The 17472-nt window shown below is 37.8% G+C and overlaps 1 protein-coding gene across 1 annotated transcript in view; it reads right to left on the reverse strand.

Annotated features, from left to right (window-relative positions):
- LOC121865081 overlaps window positions 1-17472 on the reverse strand; it is a 65856-nt gene that overhangs the window by 856 nt on the left and 47528 nt on the right. The gene's annotated exons all lie outside the window — the stretch shown is intronic.

Below are 17472 nucleotides of genomic sequence, written 5' to 3' on the forward strand. Positions count from 1 at the left end.
TGGTATGCACACACAATTAATATTTTAGAGAAATATCAATAATATTAGGTTTTTTGACACTTACGTTAGTAGAAGAGATGGCTGGGCACATGGGGATGGGGGTTGGTTCGAGGCAGAGGCAGATTATTGGCCCTCACCTGTATCAATTGTATCACCTGTATCACTATCCACCACAGAGGCTAGCAGGCCTCCTTGTCAAACCCTCAAAGTCCATATCCTCACTATCACTGACTTGGGCTGGCTGTGGTGGGTGTGGTGAAGAATTTGGTAATGTTTTGTTGACTGGGCAAGCAGGTTAAATAGACCAATCACAGCGTGCGGAGGAGGAGTGTGGGTGGTAGGATCGTGGCCCAATCACAGTCAGCGACGTCATCGGCCGCGAGTCTGGCGTCAGCGACCAGCAGCTTGCCCGCCGCTTGCCCACGTAAATTAAGGAATGTACCCGGTAACTAATAATTGGGCGTCTGGACGGTGTGCATAAATGGCCAGCAGCGTATAAAATATCTGCATAAACCCAGACTATACTGTACATATTATCCTGACTATTGGGGTCAGTTATACAGACCTTTTCCTGTGAAAAAGCCATAATTTTGAGCAACATATTACTGTACAGGGTACTCATTTTTGCTTAAATGTATTACAGTAAAGGACTAAAAAATTTTTTTGTTGCCAAAATATGTAATGTCTAGACTCAAATTATTTGCTATCATGCAGGGATTCCAGCAACACAAGTTATATTCTCCTAACTTTAGTCTGTGACATTTTTATAAGATAAAAACTTTAAGCCTAAAACTACCTTCACCCCTGGGAAGGGGGAGGTGAAGTGTTGGCAGCCAGGCAGGGGGAGGAGGTGAGGTATTGACCAGCCGGCTGCAAAGGTTACCTAGTGGTATATATTTATCTGTCATATAGATGGAGTTTTAAGTTTTTAAACATAAAATGTCAGTGAATTGACTAGGGAGAATACTGTATAACTTATATTGCTGGAATTCTTAAAAGATTTGGTTAATTTGAATATAAACATTTTATAGTTTGTACTAGACATGAAAATTTTAGTAATTATTTAGTACATTAGGATAATTATTTCTTTTACTTTTTTCACAATATGTATTAAGGATGGTGTGTGCATGTAAATGCCTAAAATTAAATGAAGGAAGTTATATATATCTAGTATATCTACCCAAAAATACAAGATGAAAAACTTGTACTTAAATGTACTACACTAAAGGACAAAAATCATTCTCTCTTGTGCAAAATATATGATGTTTATATTCAAATTATTTGCTGTTTTGCAAGGATTCCAGCAATGCAAATTAAATTCTCCTAATTTTAGTCTGTGACATTTTATTAGATAAAACTTTTAAACCTAAAACTACCTTCACCCTGTTTGGGAATGCTTCTTAGGGAGGCTTATTCGCTAAGAAACCCCAATTTTTTTGTCCCTATCTACTGAAATCCGTTACGGGTCCGGATCTTGAGTTTACTGTACCTAGATCTCAAAATGTGAAGAAGATATTACAGGGAGTTCTGCTATAACACGTGTTTTGACAACGTGAACGGTTTTGCTCTAACGCGATTCCCTTCGAACGGTTGTTGTGGCTTGGCACGGGGTTATGCAGTGTTTACAGTTCACATTCGACATCACATGTTCAATTGATTTATGTGTTTTGCTTGTGAACAATTGCAGAAATAATTTACTGTATATCTCGGCCTATAAGAAGGAATTTGAACCATAAAAAATTAGCCCAAAGTTAGGGGTTGTCTTAAGCACTAGATATAAATTCTTACCTCTTAAATATTGCGGTTTAGCGTGTCAAGAGTGGTGATGGAAACATCGTAAACCACTCAAGGTCCTACCACTAATTATTTTTATACTGAAACTTACGTTTGGGAAGCTGGATTAAAATGAAGATTACCGGTATATTAAAATAATAAAAATGTATTATAAACCTGTCTAACATACGTAAAGAACAATATACGGTAATAAACACAGCTGCTATCATCACCACCCCATTTGCCAGTGACAAGAAAGGAAAGTGACCTTGACTGTGACCGCCTGTGGCTATTTTTAGCAGCGTCCTTGTGTTGGAGGTGGTCAGTAATGCATATCTGTATACTTACTGATCATAATATTTATCTCCTATAAATAATTCATTTAAAATTTATTTTTTACAAAGAATATTCGATGCGTTAATTCTTGAAACTACGACAGTGGTAAATTTAGGATATAAATGATGAACAGAAGTCCGTCATGGATTCGGAGTTTGGTCATGATCACCATAAATGTCTGGTCAACTTCACCTACCAGGTATAATGGTAGCCTCCTTTCTCATGAAACAAGTACAGTGGCCCTTAACATATCTGCGGGTTTATAATACACCTAGACCCCGACTTACGGCGGGGTTAGGGACCAAATCAGGTCGTAAGTCCGATATGGTCGTAAGTCCGATATAGATAAAAAATTTTCAAAAAAAAAATTCAAAAATTTTTTTTCAAATTTTTAAAATCTCTAATGAAATACAGTACCTAAACGTAAAAATAATGAGGAATGGATACAGTACAGTAAAGTAATAAATAATGAGGAATGGATACAGTGTGACTGAGCACTTACCTTAAATGTAGTCAGCTGAATGCACACAGGGCCCCCATAATTTTCTATTTACAGGATACATGGAGACTATATTAATTGGAAGAAGCAGAAGAGGAGACAGGGCTGGGTGGGTCATCAATGTAAGCTTCCTTCAGACAGGTTTATGTACTGTGGTAACTTGCTGGTTGAAGGTATTGGATCATCTTGAGGGAGTGAAGAGGCAGCACTGGTGGCGTGAGGAGCCAGTACTGGGGACTTCTTGAAATAGGTGTCAATTTAGACTGCACGATTTTCTTTTTCTTTCATTATAAATTTCTCTGTAGCAAGCAAGTGAATCTTGGATCATTCTGTCAACTTTGGCATAGCAGCTCATAATTTTGATCCATGCCATCAAACATTTGCATTCCTTTATTAATTGTAGCAAATGCCTCTGCCATATGTTTCACTGAAAACTTTTGGGGGTGCAGGCTCTTCTTCTACATTTTGTCTCTCTTCTTCCTCTGCAACTTTCTGTGCATCTAGTTCAATAAGATCCTCGTTACTGAGCTCTTCTGCTACACTTTCAACCAACTGTCCAACATCTTCAGTATCAATTTCTAACTCCAGCTGTTTACCTAAGTCCACTATCTTGTTACTAATATCCAAAATAACTTCACTTTCATTAAATCCTTTGAAACTGTTCACATATCTTTTCAGGATTTTCTTCCATATTCCATTCATGCAATGTTTTGTAACCTGATCCCATGCTGCACTAATGTTCTTTATACATGACAAAATGTTGTACTCCTTCCAAAACTGTCTGGCGTTTTCTCACCTTCAGTAGCAGCAACAGCCTGAAGGTAGATGCGTAAATAATATGCTTTAAAGGCAGAAATAGCACCTTGATCCATGGGTTGGATGATAGAGGTAGTGTTAGGTGGCATGTAGACTACCTTAACATCCAGGGTGCATGTCGTCCAGGTGTGGTGGGTGTCCCGGAGCATTATCAAAATCAGTAAAATCTTGAATGGAATCCTTTGTTGCAGACAATACTCCTTAGCTCGTGGAATGAAACAAGTCATGAACCAATCCTCAAATAGTACTAGGGTCATCCAGGTTCTCTGTATCATTATAGTGTTCTTCCTTCTCCCCACCACATAATTTTTCCATATAGCCACAGGGTTCTCTGAATGATAGATCATGAGGAGAAAACTGGCTTGAAACCAACAACATTTCCCCCAACAGAAGTGTAATTCTGTCGCCAGATACTGCCATGAATCGGGCATTTTTTTCTGCCTCTTTTGTGGATGTATGTCGATTGAGCATGCGTTTCCACAATAATCAGTCTCATCCACATTGAATATTTGCTCTGGCAAATAATTCCCTTCCACAATCACATCATCTAACTCCCCTCGCCAAAAAGCAGCGCTGCTGCTCGGCACTAGCTGCCTCTCCTCACCTTAACACTGTATCAGGGCTATAATTTTTAAATCATCAAACCACCTTGACTTCCCTGTAAAGGTTTGATCACATTCATCTCCTGCCTGCTCCTTCAGGCTTTGGAACAGGCTTCTTGCTTTTAGCCTGTATGGTTTAGAACACTTGAGGGCACTTATCTGTGGTCTTCTATCCATATCACCAATAATTTTTCCATATCGTGGATAGGACCTTGTCTTTTCTTTGTTATTATAGTTCCTTTATAGGTGTTATTCCTTTCACTACTTCTGAATCGTTCCATGTCCTTCAGAATAGTGGATATGAGTCAGTGTATTGAGAAACCTAGGTAGCGTCGAGATTGTTGCTACTGTTTTCCATTCTCTCATACTGTGTTATTATCTTCAGTTTCATCTCAAAGTAATTGCCTGTCTCCTTTTCATGGAGTACCACCAACACTCTCTTAAGCACCGGTCATTATAAAGTCAATTAAATACAATAATAACGAAAAGGATTCTGTGTGATCAGTATAGGATACGATGGCCAAACACAAACAGCGCTCCACTGGTGAGTGCATGCGAAGTGACCAAGCCATCCCTCCCTCTCGCCGGAATGAGCGTTCGGTATAGAAAATCTTAGCGTCATTTGAAAAATTTTTGGTCCAGTGCAGTCGCAGTAATGTCCCGTATGAATGTCTGGGTCAAAAAGCAGGTCGTAAGTACCATTGAATAAATAGTCATTATAATTAAATGTGGTCGGGGTTTGAGTGTACATGGATTGCGATTTGCAAATAGAAGTCCAAAATCCGGACTGCTTGGGGATTGGGTTGGTCCGATTTTCGATTTTCTGACTCTCAGGCAGTACTTTTAAAATTCAAATTTAAGGAGGAATAAAGAAGAGATGAACAGGTACATTTTGATAGTTTATTCATTAGCAAATATAGCATGCTTCATTTATCAAAACGAGCAGTTTTAATGAAAAGCTGTGAATTCTAGAATTTTATTCTTTGCCATTTTTATATCATAAATTGTATACTTTCCAACGTATGTTTCCATTAGAACAGTATTGCTCACACCACGTTCTAGTTTCTTAATTATTTCAAGTTTGTCACCAATTTCAACGTGTTGTTCTTCTCTTCACACAACGAAGTTTATCTACTTTGAGCCATTATTATGGGCTTGTACAGAACTCTGTAAATGGAAAGAGTAGGACTCAAAATATTGTTATATTATAATGGTATTCTATTCATACTGTGCTTGATATAATGCATTCACGGAAATGTAATATTTTTGCTGAAATGACATATGTATTACAGTGAAAGTGGGAAAATCGTGACGAAAACAATGACTTTCACTTCTTTTCGCTCAAAAGATGTTACCGTACGCTTTATGGTTTTCAGTTAAAAACTGTTGTATTACAATAATATTCTATCCTAATTGACTTGAATAAATACTACGATACCATATTTCTGAATATTTTCATTAAAATCCATCAAAATCAATTTCCTTTTCATCGCCTGCAGCACCAAACAGCTCCCAGTCCTTTCCTTGAATAGGGCTAGAGGGTACGTGTTTTCGAATCGTTTCAGTTAAAAATTATTACATCACACGATATTTTACCTAAACTGCGCCTGAATGAATATATTCTCGAAATAAATAGTAGTTTTAATGAAACGTGATGTATTTCAATGTAAATAGGATAAAAATACATGACGAAAACAAAAGACTTTACCTAAGCTTCCGATGTTCTTGAGATGTTACTCGCTTTTTTAATAGTTTTCGTTAAAATTCTGTTATATTACAATGATATTCTATTCATACTGTGCTTGATATAATACATTCACGGAAATGTAATATTTTTGCTGAAATTACGCACGTATTACAGTGGAAAGTGGAATCAAATCGTGACGAAAACAATGACTTTCGCCTTTTCATTCAAAAGATGTTACAGTAATCGCTTAGAATGGTTTAGTTAAGAAACTGTATTACAATAATATTCCTCCTAATTGACTTGAATAAATATTTGAATGGAAATACACAATATTTTTGTTGAAACTACCCGCTTTCAGTGTAAAGTGTCGTAATAATAAATGGTAAACAATTTGCCTTCGCACTGTTTCCAGGCACGGCGAGCCTCGGTTTATAGGACGAGTGTTTTAGTGAAGGTTTTGTTGTTCCATTACCCTCAAAAACGTGGGTCTAACTATAAACGAGGAATATCATGAATTAACGATTTCTGGTCAAAAAATCAGGGTCGCAATATATGTTTAGGGGTTTATAGACGTAGTATATACGGTATGTTGTCACAGTTTGATTGCTCGTTTTAAAGTGGCGACCACGAGGTCGCTTGTTGTCGCTGTGCAGCTGTGGCGCGCATGCGCACATACACACAAAAGCCCGCTAAAAAAAAAAAAAAAAAAAAAATAGTTTTCGAAAAGTCCAGATTCTCGGGTGGTCCGAATTTCTGGCATCCGGATTTTTGGACTTTTACTGTACGCGGATTGCCCTGCCGGAGGAATATTCTGTACATTGAAGTAATTGAAGTACATTCAAATAGCGCCATTCAACTCGCGCGCGGCACCGAACACGGGACGCCGCCCGCTCCCGCAACCTCACACACACACGCATAGCTCTCCCTCACTCAGTCAGTCTCGCTGTAACCATGCTTGTGTTGACATCAGCATTGTAGTTGCAAGAATATTACATTTCCGTGAATGTATTATATCAAGCACAGTATGAATAGAATATCACAAATATAAGAGTATTTTAACCGAAAACTACTAAAAAAACGAGTAACATATCTTGAACATCGGAAGGCTAGGTAAAGTCTTTTGTTTTCATGTAGTTTATCCCAATTTACATTGAAATGCATTACGTTTCGGCAAAACTACTATTTATTTCTGAGAATATGGAAATGTAATATAGTCAACCCTCACTTTACGCGGTTAATGTAACCCACAGGGTACCGCGGAAAGTGAGAAACGCGTAAAGTGAATAACATAACATATGGGATTAATTTAAATAGAGACCGGGCCGACCCCCAAACTCCACTTTTTGACGACACACAACATGTTGTAGTAAAAATATTATCTTAACTTTATGATAGTATGCACACACAATTAATAATTAAGAGAAATATCAATAATATTAGGTTTTTTAACACTTACATTAGTAGAAAAGATGGTTGGGCACACGGGGATGGGCGGTTGGTTCCGAGGCAGAGGGCAGATTATTGGCCCTCACTTGTATCAATTGTATCACTATCCACCACAGAGGCTTGCAGGGCCTCTTTGTCAAACCCCCCAAAGTCCATATAAGTCCATATCCTCACCATAATTATCACTATCACTGACTTGGGCTGGCTGTGGTGGGTGGCGGGTGAAGAACTGGTAATGTTTTGATGACTGGGCGACCTTGTGCGCACCATGTTCGCGCCGCTTACACAACATGGCGGATGGCGGGAGGTTTGGATCCAAAAATGGCCCGGCTTGCCAGCCGCTCTCCGCGTAAAGGGGTACACGCACCGCGGAATGTGAGCATCCTGGGTTCCGGCAGGGCACCACGTAAACATGGAAACGCGGAATGTGGGACCTTGTAAAGTGAGGGTTGACTGTATTTTGCTGAAATGACGTACGTATTACGGTGGAAAGTGACGAAAGCAATGACTCGCTTTCTTTCGTTCAAAAGATGTTACCGTAATCGCTTTTCGAATGGTTTTCAGTTAAAAAACTGTTGTATTACAATAATATTCTATCCTAATTCACTTGTGATGCAACAGGTTTTTTAACTGAAAACCATTCGAAAAGCGATTACGGTAACATCTTTTGAACGAAAGAAAGCGAAAGTATTGTTTTCGTCACTTTCCACTGTAATACGTACGTCATTTCAGCAAAAATATTACATTTCCGAGAATGTAGTATATCAAGCATAGTATGAATATAATATCATTGTAATATAACAGTATTTTAACCGAAAACTATTAAAAAAACGAGTAACATCTCTTGAACATTGGAAGGTTAGGTAAAGTATTTGTTTTCGTCATGTATTTTATCCTATTTTACATTGAAATACATCACGTTTCAGCAAAACTACTACAGTCAACCCTCACTTTACGCGGTCCCACATTCCGCGTTTCCACGTTTACGCGGTGCATGGCCAGAACCCAGGATGCGCACATTCCGCGGTGGGTGTACACCTTTACACGGGTGAAGTATAATTTTTTTATTTAGCTCATAAAATTCATACAAATTATCCGGCCAGAATATAATTTACATTGCTGGAATTCTTACAATTTGATGATCATTTTGAATGTAAACATCATAGATTTTGCATTAGACATACAAATTTTAGATATAATGTTTACTCTGAGTAAATATGTTATCTTTTGTGCAAAATATTTGACATTTATATTCAAAATATTCCTGGTCTTACAAGGAATCCAGCAATATCAATTATATTATCCTAACTTTAGTCTGATTTATTATTTATTACTAAAAAGGTAAACAGTCTGGTCTTCCCACACATTTATCTAGTAGGGACGGTTGGTGGGGGGTGGGGGGGAGGGAGGGACCGGCGACCGACCATCTGTTACCGTGTGAAGAATATTTTTTTTTTATTAACTGAAGATTTTTATTTTAGCTCATAAAATTCATACAAATTACCCGGCCAGAATATAATTTACATTGCTGGAATTCTTACAATTTGATGATCATTTTGAATATAAACATCATATATTTTGCATTAGACATAAAATTTTTAGATATAATGTTTAACTCTGAGTAAGTATGTTATCTTTTGTGCAAAATATATGACATTTATATTCAAAATATTCCTGGTCTTACAAGGAATCCAGCAATGTCAATTATATTATCCTAACTTTAATCTGAGGTATTATTTAATACTAAATGTTAAAATCTAGTTTTTTCACCCACTCTTTCTCTTGAAGGGAGGGTTGGTGGGAGGTGGGGGGAGGGTTGGGATGGACTGACCATCTGGCTGGTTGGAAGAGGGGGGGAGGCAAGGTGGGGTACTTTGATTGACAGATAGTGTCGTGAAGAATATTTTTTTTTTTTATTAACTGAAGATATTTGTTTTAGCTCATAAAATTCATACAAATTACCCGGCCAGAATATAATTTACATTGCTGGAATTCTTACAATTTGATGATCATTTTGAATATAAACATCATAGATTTTGCATTAGACATACAAATTTTAGATGTAATGTTAACTCTGAGTTAATATGTTATCTTTTGTGAAAAATATATGACATTTATATTCAAAATATTTCTGGTCTACAAGGAATCCAGCAATGTCAATTATATTATCCTAACTTTAGTTTGAGGTATTATTTATTACTATACCTGGTTTTCCCCCCAAAATTTCTCGGAGGGAAGAGCCAACGAGTGTAGTATGAGAAGAGGGGGAGGGAGTTGAGTCCATTATTTGAATGGACATTAGCTTGGCGACTGTATTTCTCTATTTCTCTTAAGTATTAATTGTGTGCATGTACCATCATAAAATTAAGATGTTATTTTTGCTAGAACATAGGTATTGTGTTGGAAAAAGTGGAGTTTGGGGGTCAGCTGGTCTCTATTTCATTTAATCCCATATGTTATGTTATTCACTTTACACGGTACCGTGGGTTACATTAACCGCGTAAAGTGAGGGGTGACTGTATTTATTTCTGAGAATATATTCATTGAGGCACAGTTTAGGTAAAATATACATGTGCTGTAACATTTTTTTAATTGAAAACGATTCGAAAAACACGTACCCTGTTCAAGGAGAAGACTGGGAGGAGCTGTTTGGTGCTTAAGACGATGACAAGGAAAATGATTTTAATGGATTTTAATGAAAATATTCAGAAAGACCCTGGCACTGTCAAGGAAAGTGGCTGCTGAAGGCTTCCAGGACATGGCAGAGGACGAGATTAGGGAGATAATTGAAGAGCACGACACTGAGCTGACCGAGGAGGATCTACAGGAGTTAGTAGACTCAGGCAAGGAAGAGGAAGCGAAAGGGAAAGAGGATGAGGAAGAGCACCAAGAAATAACGTTGGAGAAGTTGGGGAGATGACCAGGAATATTGAGGCACTGAAAAACCTGGCCTATAGTATGGACCCCTCCATGGTGCGTGCCCTGAAATTCATGCGAGGGATGGATGACGTTTTCGCTCCATACAAAAACATCATGGAAGAAATGAAAGAAAGAGACAACAACTCCCCATCACCATGTTCTTTGATCACCGAAGGAGAGATTTAACACCATCAATCACTGGCGGCAGTGAGGAAGCAGCTGAATCCACAGTCGCCCCCACTTCACCACCCGTTATGGAATTGAGTGACGATGAGCCCGATGACCCCCGCCCTGTCGCCGAGGAGAGGTACGGTACAGTAAAGTGAAATTCTTATCTCTTTTTTTTTAATAGCTTTTCTTGCCATGTTTATTGTTTGTAAAAATGCACAGCACAGTACAGTTCAGTACAAGTACTGTACATAGGAAGTGGAGGTGCAGTTATTCACAAAACATTTGTGTTTGTTGTCGGCAGTAGTGACGGTGCGGAGGGAGCGAGTTGGGAGGAGTGGTGAGGTGACCTTGGACGCAGGAGCAGGGACGAGTGGAGATGCCAGCCAGTATATTTCGGGTGTATTAATTGTTTTTATAGCTATTTTTGCATTTTAATATAAAATACTGTACATTACGTTTCAACAAAACTACCATTTATTTCTGAGAACATAGAAATGTAATATTTTTGCTGAAATGATGTACGTATTACAGTGGAAAGTGGGATAAAATTGTGACGCAAGCAATGACTCTCTCTCTTTCTTTCGTTCAAAAGATGTTGCCGTAATCGCTTTTCGAATGGTTTTCAGTTGTGGGATTATAAGGCTAATGATAGGATAGAATATTATTGTAATACAGTACGAGTACAGTACAACAGTTTTTTAACTGAAAACCATTCGAAAAGCGATTACGGTAAAATCTTTTGAACAACGAAAGAAAGCGAAAGTCATTGTTTTCATAATTTTATCCCACTTTCCACTGTACAGTAATATGTATGTCATTTCAGCCAAAATATTACATTTCCATATTTATTTCTGAGAATATATTCATTCAGTCACAGTTAAGGTAAAATATACTTGTGATGTAATATTTTAATGAAAATACGGTATCGTAGTTTTCTTTTGTATCAAATTTAATTAACAAAGATTGATGTTTCAAATGTAATGAACAAAAATTTATGTACAGTATCTATAAATAAACTTTAACAAATGAATACTTTGTTTTACATCGTCCTGTGTATACCATACCATGCATTTGGCTACTTTGGGCTTGCTATGATGACGCAAGAGATCTGCCCTGGCGACTGTACCGACACTCACAGCTGGTGGTGCGTTGGTGCGTCGTTTCCATTGTTTACTGGTAGTTACTGGTAAATATTTTTCAACCTAACGAAACTATTACCCTTTTAGAGGTCGACCCCCAATTTTTTTGCAAAATAATTTGGTCTTAAAACTCGAACTACACACAGGTATATACGTAAATAAGGACATAGGGCCAGGGTTTTTTTTTGGGGGGCAGCACATATACGCGGTTTTTAACATCCACAGCTATCTCTGTTCTATGAACCCGACTTACGACGGAGTTAGGAACCCAAATCCAGGTCAGAAGTCCAATGGTCGTAAGTCCGATATAGATTTAAAAAAAAAAATAAATAAAAAATCTACAATGAAATACAGTACAGTAAAAGTAATAAATAATGAGGAATGGATACAGTACAGTGAAAGTAATAAATAATGAGGAATGGATACAGTGTGACTGAGCACTTACCTTTAATGTAGTCAGCTGAATGCACATGGGGCCCCCATAATTTTCTAATTATACATGGAGACTACATTAACTGGAAACGTTTCGGTATAGAAAATGCGTGTGTCATTTGGAGTGGGAGATTGAGAAAAGAAAAAAAGAAAAAAAAAATATGGTCACAACTGCGGTCTGTAAATCCTGACGATTAGGTAAGTCAAAGTGGGTAAATAAAGTCAAAGCAGTGGTGAGGTCTAGCTGTATTTAGACTGTGCTATCTTTTGCAATGTTAGGCTAACCTAAATTTTTTTAGATTTGGAGTAACCTGCACCTAACCTATTTCTCCATAGCCGTTATTTCTAATACGCGAATTTCTATAACATGATGTTTTACAAGAACACAACTATCGCGTTATAGCAGAACTACCTGTACTCCAAAATTATTGTAAGCTAACTGACTCAAATACACACACATCTATTTAAAGGTCAATTCTGCTTCCCTATATTTGACTGTGATGTTATAGGCACTTTCTACATCACAGTCAAATATAAGTAATATCTCCGTTAGCCAGAATCCCTCAAACTCGGGTTGCTGATCTGACTTTCTGCCTCATTTACACACAATTGCAGTTTCAATTGTTTCTCTTACTTTGACAACACAACATACATACAGTATATTGTTTCTCACTTTTGATCTTTTTTTCATTTTTGTATTTATTTATGGTTCTTTATTATTACTACAGGTTGTACCTCTCTAGTCCGGCATTCTGTGGTCCGGAACGATTTTAGTTTGTCCAATAGGTAGATAGGCAGCTTTTTTTTTCTTTTTTTTTTACTTCTCTGAATTATTATTATTATTACAGGAGTATTAAATTTTTGCCCCTCAGGCCCCAATGTGGGTCAGTGACCTATGCCCGGGTGGGCTAATCCCCTAAAAAAAAAAAGGCCGTGGGAAATTAAGGTTTGTTTACATCCGGCAGTTCGGCTGCTCTCTCTCTCTCTGCTTGTCTATACAGAGTACAACATTTAACCCTTCAATATATATGAGCAGTAAATAAGTGTTGCTTTCATATTCTTATGTAGAGTAATGACAATATATTTTCACATGTGCGCATTTACATACGAGCAGTCTCACTTTTTTTTTTACCATTAATGGTTAGCTACTTATATTGTTCCATTTATTAACATTAAATAACATTACAGGTACTTCAAGCAACCATATTCATTTTTTACATTAATTTTACTACAGCTAAACTCAGGGTCTTATTTTCTTCAGTTTTATATGTAGAACCAATCAGTCACTGGTTTCGTAAGCTTTAACATAAACAATGCCGGCAGCCGTCTCGTCTCCTCTAATATTCCACGTATTATTAATAAATTGTATTGTTAATTTTGCACACACGTACATTAATTCAATAAAAACAAATTCAGAAACATTAATTAAAATATATATGAACAGTAAATAAGTGTTGCTTTCATATTCTTATGTAAAGTAATGGCGATATGTTTTCACGTGTGCGCATGCGCACTTACATATGCGATCTCTCTTTTTCTTTACCATTATCGTTAGCTACTTCTATTGTTCCATTTATTAACATTAAATAACATTACTTAAAACAACCATATTAATTTTACTACAGCTACAACAAAGGTCTTATTTTCTTCAGTTTTATATGTAGAACCAGTCAGTCACTGGTTTTGTAATCAACGAAAACAATGCTGTGCCATTTCCTCGTGTGTTTTAATATTCTACGTATTATTAATGAATTGTATTGCTCATTTTGCACACATAAACATTAATTCAATAAAAAAGACATTCAGTAATAAACAATAAAGAATCTTTTGTACATAAGAGAAATGACGCTGTTTACACGATTGTGCACGTCGTCTGCACGTTGGCGGGCCGTTCAAACCAGTCGAAATTCAAGTTTCCGCCGTCAAAATTTTTATTTATTTATTTTTTTGTGTGTTCCAATAAAATACGTTAAGAATTAAAAACTCGCGAAATTTGAGAAGCTACTATACGACATTTAACCCTTCAATATGTCTTCAAAGAGACCATGACGCAGAGAAAGTGGTGCTAGTGCTTCCAGGCATGAGCACAAGTCACTATCTGTCCAGGAAAAGGGTGAATTTCCATGGTCCGGCAATTTCCATGGTCCGGCACCGGTCAGGTCCCGAGGTTGCCGGACTAGAGGGGTACAACCTGCATCTTATTTTAAATTTTGAATTTTTTATTATAAATTTAATTTACTATGAATTATTATTTTTATTATTACATTTTCGCCCCCCAGACCCCGATGTGGGTCAGTGGCTTGTGCCCGGGTAGGCTAATCCCTTTAAAAAAAAAAGATAATGCTATGATTGTGTTATAAATATATTTATTTGTGGAATTATTATTCCGATAATTATTTGTAAAACCTACGTGTTCTCCCAAGGTAAAGCCTGACGACAGTCTGCGTGGGTGTGTCGCTGAGAATTTCTTATGAAGAGTAATGCAAATAAAATAAAGTCTAAATGAATTATTTATGGGAAATACGTATTAAGATCAGTAAAGAAAGGCGTTATTGGCCAACTCGGACACAATGGCAAGCAGGAAAATGACCCCTAAAAGTGTGTAGTGACAGCGAGCGCTGGATGTAAAAAAAAAAAAAAAAAAATTTCCCTTTTTTGTCTCGTCACTGGCAAATGGCTAACGGTGCGTGATGATAGCTGCGTTTATTACAGGGGTATGTTGTTATTTTACGGTATGTTAGACAAGTTTAATACATTTTTATTATTTTAATATACTGTACCGGTAATCTTATTTTTAATCCAGCTTCCCAAACGTAAGTTCCAGTATAAAATAATTACAGTGGAGTCTGCATTTACGAGGCTTTTGTTTACGCGTTTGGTCACTTACGCTGTGCCTTGCCAGAATGAAATGCTTTAATTACGCGGTAAATTTGGTCATTTACGCGGGTGAAGTATAATTTGTTTTCTGTATTTACTGAAGATATTTGTTTTAGCTCATAAAATTCATACAAATTACTCGGCCAGAATATAATTTACATTGCTGGAATTCTTATAAGATTGTGATTATTTTAAATATAAACATCATAAAATTTGCATTAGACATAAAAATTTTAGATCTAATGTAAGAATTTTGATCAGAAAGAGCAAAAATTTTATTTGTGCAAAATATATGAAGTTTATATTCAAAATATTCCTTGTCTTGCAAGGAATCCAGCAATGTCAATTATATTATCCTAACTTTAGTCTGAGGTATTATTTATTACTAAAAATATAAGCCTACTGTTTTCACCCAAACATTTCTCTGGTAGAGAGGGAAGGTGGGGGGGTAGGGAGGGAGGGAGGGAGGGACCCAGCGAGCGTGGGAAGAGGGGGAGCGGAGGTGGGGAATTTTGATTGACAGATAGCGTCTGGGTGAAGTATTGTAGGGTTATTTGATGTTATGTTGTCTAGCACTCAGGATGGGATGGATGGAAACTCTAAGGTGGTGGTTTTCTTAAATAAAATATATTATATACAAGACAGTCTGGTGCTGGAGATGTCGTGTGGTGAGGAGCATGCTCAGAAGACACGTTCGGTGAGTAGCATGCTGAAGGAGGTAGATGTGCAGGAGCTTCGTTAGAGGAGATGTTGCGTGTTGATGTCCTCCAGGTTGAATGAGAGCTAGACAGCGAGGAGCTTGCTTGGAGGAGGTGTTGCGTGTTCAGGAATTTAGGGCAGAATGCCTGCTGGTCAGCAAGGAACTTGCTCAGAGGAGGTGTTGCATGTTCAGGAACTTTGGGAAGAATGAATCTCAATGGAGAGACTGTGAGCTTATATACACAGCAGCCAGAAGTAAACCCGTGGGAACTCGCCGGTTGATGGGCTCTGTTACAAGACAAGCATCATGGTGTTGACCCCCCCATTTGTAGAGTTCTGAGAATCCACTGCCACGGTGGTTGATCGGTGTTTAGTGGTCGGTCTGGAGGATATAGCTGGCAACGAGGCGTAACAGGCGCCCCTGAGACTAACCACGGGACCAGCATCTGAACTTTGGTCGGTGGTCGATCTGGTTCAGCAGATCTCCCACCTTGGTTCATACAACACCACACCTCTTCAGTCAGTCAGCCTGAAAGTAGAACCTCCCTCAGCTGGGCAGGGTTCACCTGGTTGTACTCTGAACTGGCCTAACTAGGCGGGCTGAAGGTCACTCTCTGCCTGTCCATGAAGTACTGGGAGTAAACCGAGTGAATGAAAGGTCACACGCTGAGACCGTGAGTCTAGTGGTTACATAGAGACATTCATCTCCCCAGTATTGGGTATATGTGATTGAATTAACCAAGTCAAGGTGTGTAATCAATGCTCCTCATGGTTGATTGCACACGTGGGACGTATACGCCTCTCTTCAAAGTTGGTGAAAGGCTGTAACACCTTAAAGTACGAGTGTATTCTGAGCATGTGTGTGAAGCATGTTACGGGTGATGGTGGTACAAGTGATTAAAATAGCCAAGTCCAGGTGTGAGATGAACGTTCCTCGTGGTTGATTGCACACGTGGGACGTAGGAGTTCCTCTCCAAAAGTTTGTGAAAGGCTGCTAGTATCTTAAAAGTATGGGTGCATTCTGAACCTATGACTTGTGAAATCTAGAGAGAGTAATGAAAAAAAACAGCGACACCGCCTGCCTGACAGGTCATGAGTGATTTTCTGCTTTTCTGTACTGCCCATGCCACTTGGCAGGTTAGTAGTTACAACCTTCGGTTCTGGGTAGTTAGGACAGTTAGTATTATAGTATTTTGTGGGTCATCCCAGACAGACTATGAGTGATCCATGTTCTGTGTAGTATGACTACAATTGGGATTTCTATTCCTTGGTGATTGCTATAATTTTGTCAGATGCCCTTAAGACATGTACTGCAAGTAATATTTTTTTATGTTTTATGTGCCACTAAGTGATGTAGGATTACTGATGAATTGTTTAAGATGAGTCCTCGCTCTGGTGTCTGCTCTGGTGTATGTAGTACTGCTGCATTAGTAGTTATTCCACATGCAACAAACATACATACATACATACAGATATATATATACACACACACACACACACACACACACATATACATACATACATACATACATACAGTACAAGTCCAAAAACCGGACTGCTTGGGGATTGGGGTGGTCCGATTTTCGATTTTCCGATTATCAGGCAGTACTTTTAAAATTCAAATTTAAGGAGGAATAAAGAAGAGATGAACAGGTACATTTTGATAGTTTATTCATTAGCAAATATAGCATACTTCATTTATCAAACGAAAGCAGTTTTAAGGAAAAAGCTTGAATTCTAGAATTTTATTCTTTGCCTTTTATATCATAAATTGTAGACTTTCCTATGTCAGACGCTTTCCATTAGAACAGTATTGCTCACACCATGTTCTAGTTTCTTAATTATTTCAAGTTTGTCACTCCAATTTCAACGTTCTTTCTTTCTCTTCACACAATGAAGTTTATCTACTTTAAAGCCATTATTATGGGCTTGTACAGTACAGTACTCCCTCTTTATCGACGGGGGTTACGTTCTGTAAACGGCCGTCGATAAAGAAACCGTCGATACCGTGATGGTTACGTAATTTTTCTAACTATTATTAGCATATGTTGAATAAATGTACCTTTAAGCATTAAT

This window comes from Homarus americanus, unplaced genomic scaffold (genome assembly GCF_018991925.1).
Source record: "Homarus americanus isolate GMGI-L3 unplaced genomic scaffold, GMGI_Hamer_2.0 scaffold2539, whole genome shotgun sequence".
NCBI lineage: Eukaryota > Metazoa > Arthropoda > Malacostraca > Decapoda > Nephropidae > Homarus > Homarus americanus.